This window comes from Pteropus vampyrus, unplaced genomic scaffold (genome assembly GCF_000151845.1).
Source record: "Pteropus vampyrus isolate Shadow unplaced genomic scaffold, Pvam_2.0 Scaffold266, whole genome shotgun sequence".
Lineage (NCBI taxonomy): Eukaryota > Metazoa > Chordata > Mammalia > Chiroptera > Pteropodidae > Pteropus > Pteropus vampyrus.
Window position 1 is genome coordinate 371,255 of NW_011889047.1, and position 5,073 is coordinate 376,327.

General features: G+C 41.9%; 1 pseudogene; it reads left to right on the forward strand.

The window, feature by feature from the left end:
- Nucleotides 1-2,168: 2,168 nt before the first annotated feature.
- Nucleotides 2,169-2,287, forward strand: LOC111729519 (annotated as a pseudogene).
- Nucleotides 2,288-5,073: the final 2,786 nt, after the last annotated feature.

The window sequence follows — 5,073 nt, forward strand, 5'->3', positions numbered from 1 at the left end:
AACGGGAAAAACATGGATTTACAAGAGATTCTTTTTTTTTTAATTGAGGTAACTTTGTTTTATAACATTATAACATAAGTTTCAGGGGTGCGACAGTATACACGCCAGGCACGAACAAGCACACACGCAGTCTTTGGGGGTGTGTTACGTACAGTTGGAGGGATGAGGCATGAATGAGGGATGAGAAATTGGGTAAACGACACAAAAGGCTCTGAAGGAACTGACGACTCTCCCATTTGGGAAGGAGGGGACTCTGGGGTGGCAGGGGGTCGAGAGGTGCTCAGGGCAGTCTGTCAGGATTCTGCGCCATGGGGGTCTCCACCTCTGTCCTCTGTCACCCTCTCGGCTCCCAATTCCGGGTCCAGCCAGAGGGTCGGTAGGTCTAACTTGGACAGGTCTCCTCCTTGGCTGGGGACCCCCTGAGTGACACCTTGGCGGAGGTGAAATCAGCAGGGGGATGGGAAAGAGGAAACGCAGACTGCCTTTGGTCCTGGACCAGGTGTCCATCTGGCACAGGCCCCGAAGTGATAAATCTAAATATTTACCAAAGAAGAAACAACGGAAATGTCCTCAACTCTTTGAGCGTGTTGAAATCCCCTCTCTAGGGAAACATTAGAACATAGAATGGATGGCAAAAAAAAAAAAAAAAAAAGAGGAAATACAACTACGATAACAAAATAATTGCAATGAGAAAAAAATAAATATAAAAAGTACAGAATACACTCACAGCTGTACTCAGGGGAAGCTAAGCGGAAAATGGGTAGCCGTGAACGGGGAAATCAGTGATCAGAAGGTGGATTAGTAAAACGGATACATGCACACAAGACTTGGCTCTTTACAGAGAACAAAAGACGATAAATGGTCAAATGCTAGAGAGAATCACAAAGGGGTAGCTCTGTAATATTCCAATCTAAAATCTGAATAAAATATCTAATGTTTTCAGAACATATAAATGATCAAAATTGACTTAAGAAGAAATAGAAAATCCAAATAAGCCAAACAGTATCCTTGAAATTAAATGGGAGGGGGAGTGAGGGGAATGGCAGGGAGCCCACATTCCAGAAAAATGTGCCAAGTTCAGATGGTTTCTATTTGTAGATTCTAAGGTTGTGTAGCTGGAAAATAAGAAATCAACTGAAAACTACCAGAGAGTAAGAGATATCAATAAGACAGGGAGTTAGAAAATTTAAATTAAAAAGCCAACTGGTTTTCTGTATACATATGACCAGCTATAGAACATTATGGAAGAAAATATCCGTCTTATAATTGCAATCAAAAACCGCTGGAAAGTAAAAATATTTTGGAACAAAAAAAAGATGTAAGACCTCTCCGACAACTTAGCTCTCCTCCAGAAAATTCCACATATTCCAAATAGAAAGATCGAATGAATTTTTTAATTTCATGAAGCAGTTCTCGATTTCACCTGGAAATAAACATACAAGAAAAACAGGCCGTTCCTAAAAAGAAGAGTAATTGTTAGTGGGGGGAATCAGGGCATATGTAAAAATATTATGTAGTTATTTAAGACATGTTATTTAAGTCTTCAAAACATATACGGTATTTAAAACAATGTGCTTCTCACATATGAAGTGATAGTTGATTTTTAAACACAGTATCACTAATCTATCAGTGACGATAGAGAGGTTAGCCCTAAACTCGATTTCAAGTATGAGAACAGATAGATCATTTAATAAATGATATTGGTATAACAGACTAAATTTTAGTTTTTAAATCTAGAAGCCTACAACATTATTATATCAATATTAAACCACAGGTGGTCAAAGCTTTAGACTAAAAAAAAAAAGAGAGAGAAACTGAATTAGGAATGAACTTTAAAAAATAACTAAGGAGTCTGAAGCCATAAAGTAAAAATAACATTGATATTTAAAATATATAAATATTTTAAAAATTTCTAATAGGAAATACACCATACGCAATGTCAACAGAAAGACAATTAGCCTAATAGTTTTGGGACATATATGACAAAAATAAGAGCCTTGACAAGCAAAGAGCTTTTACAGATCGATAACTAAGGAATGAGCATCCGAATATAAAAGGGACTTATAAATGACCTAAAACAGTTGAAAAAATATTTTCTTTTGCACTAGAAATAGGTGAACCCACCTTTTAGACGAGGAGTTGGCATCATGCATCAAAATTTAAAAGTAGTCTGTGGCCACGCCGCCCTGAATGTGCCTGATCCCTTCTGATCTCGGAAGCTAAGCAGGATCAGGCCTGGTTAGTATTTGGATGGGAGACCACCTAGGAAGACCAGGTGTTGTAGGGCTTAAAAAATAAATAAATCAATCAATAATATTTAAAAATTGAAAAGTAATATATCATTTGACCTAGAAGTCACATTTTCCAAGGACAGTGCAGAGCGCGTGACAAAGTTTCTGGGCAAAATGGGAACAGCATTATTCATGATAGCAAAAAAGAAAAAAATAACCACAAAATTTAGTAAATATATCACGGCACACGTGCGTGTATAGAAAGTGGGGCACTGCGTAACGATTAAAAGTGATGACGTAGATACACGGTTATCAACTTAAAGGACGTCTCTGAGATATGAAAAGCAAAAGCAGATTTGAGAACAGCCTGAATGGGATGACGCCAATTTCCTACACTCTCTGTGTCACTCAGGGGCCACCAGCTCGTTCATCCTCTCTGGAAAACGGGAACAAGAAACAAAGCTTTTTCTCTGAACAGTGGGGATTCGGGTGAATTTGACCTTTCTCGTACTCTTGTTTTTTGAGACCGCTCCCTTCTTCATTTTCTTCCCTCTCCTGTCCCCTTCTTCTGATATTAGCACGTGTCAAATTGAGTAAAGAATAAAAGCTATCTTCATTTGGGAAGAAACTTGAATCAGACGACGGTTTTTAAAAGTATCCCCAAATTTTAGATACTTTCAAAACTCTTAAAAAGGCGTGCATGTGGAGATACATGGGCCTGTGTTTCTGAAGCAGTGTTCGAGAAACACGGCCATTAGCCAAGACTTTTAAATCGACCGGAGACACCCATTTAGAAACACGTGATGTTTGGAGATTTAATCTCCCAAGATAATCACGCTTTTGCCATCCTCGGTGGTGCAGCTTGTCTCTTTAATGATATTTTCAAATTGCCCCATCAAGCCTGGATGAAATATTGCTGCTGAGGGCAGTTAACTGCACCCTGTTATTCCCAAGGCAGAGAGCTTTGTCGTCGTAACATTAGGATGGAGAATTTAAATGTAAAGTTTGGCGACTGGCCGTGAGGTGCCCGACTTTCAATCCCAGCCCCTTTGTTAGAAAAGCCCGCGCTTTTGGAAGTTTCATGACTCCTGCCTTCAAGGTCAAGGTGGTCCAGGTTCTAAACGTGAAAAGCCCTTTTGCAATTTCCTATGGCTACGCCCTCTTGAAGGCACATCAGCATCTCCTGTTCGCTTTTTTTTTTTAAATTAAATTTATTGGAATGACATTGGTTAATAAAATTATATAGGTTTCAAGTGTACAATTCAATAATATGTCATCTGTATGTGGCACTGTGTGTTCACTGCCCAAAGTCACATCTCCTTCCGTCACCATATATTTGACCCCCTTTACCTGTATCTACCTCCCTCCATCCCTCTGGTAACTACTAAACCATTGTCTGTGTCTACACGTTTTTGTTTGTTTGACTTGTGCATTTGTTGCTTTCAGTTTTATGTCTCATGTATGAGTGAAATCATATGTCTTGTTTCACTTAGCACGATCATCTCAAGATCCATCCATGTTGTCGCAAACGGCAGGATTTCATCTCTTCTTAAGGCTGAGTCATATTCCATTGTGTATACGGACCACAGCTTCTTTATCCAGCCATCCATCGAAGGACACTTGGGTTGTTTCCGTGTCTTGGCCACTGTGAATGATGCTGCAGTGAACATCGGGGTGCATATATCTTTAGGAATAAATGTTTTCAAATTTTTCGGGTAGATACCCAGAAGAGGGATGGCTAGATCATATGATTCTAGAATTACGCATGCTTTCTGATTCGGGTCTGATTGGTTCTGCGGTTCTACATTGCCCACAAGTTCCCACCAGTTCCCACCAGTTCCCACCAGTTCCCACCAGTTCCCACACGCTGCTGCTGCTGCTGCTGGTCCAGAGACAGGCTGTGAGTTCCGGCTGGCGGCAGCTAACTCACGTGACACAACCTTTGCTTCCCACCTTTTGAATGGTAAGCCCCCGGGTGGGGCTCTGCAGCAGATGTTAAAAGGGCTGAGTCACGAGGCGTAGGAGGCTCTCGGAAGGAGCACAGCGAGAGCTCGTTCCCATCGTACTTGCCCGGAGTCGTGGACGTGAACAGGGGCCACAGGGGACGATACTGGACCGGAATCTTGGCAGGACTGATGAAAATTCGACAGCTGGAATAAAAGAAATTTGCTAGGCTCTGTGTCTTGTCTTGATTCCCTTCCCAGCCGGGTTTTGTGGGAATTTGTATTCGCGTTGGGATTCTTGCGTTAGTCTTTATAGATATTTACTTTGCCCCTCCGAAGTGGGAGCAGTAAAAGGAAGCGCCGATAGATGGAGCAGAGAGAAAGAGCAGGTATCTTAGAAAGGAGTTGGGTGAACTTCAAGACTTGAGACAATATTATTCTCATATGCAGATCGAGGAATAGAATGTTTGCAGGGACTAGCTCATAAGCCCTGTGTGTGACAGAACCCAGATCACCCGACTTTTGACTTCTAACTCTGTGGCTGTGCCAGACGATTGTGGGCGGTGAGATCTTCACATGTCACAGTGGTCCATTCGGATCACTACGAATCCCCGTCAGGAGGTAGTGATGTGCTTTGTGAATGCTAATGCCAGTTCAGACGGCACGTGTTTGAGTTCTGTTACCTTAACCACTTCCTCCTGTTCCCTCATCAGCCTGTTTTACTTCCGCGTTTTCAAGAATGTTTCAAGCTCTTAAGAAGAATCGACCCCTGTCTTAGGAGGAGGAGTGAAAGCTGAAGAGGGGAAGGCTTTGTCGCACACGAGGAACTTTCTAGAAGGCGGCGTTGTCCTGAGTGGGAATGAGCTGACGCGGGCGGGCTGGATCCTCATGTCCGGGTG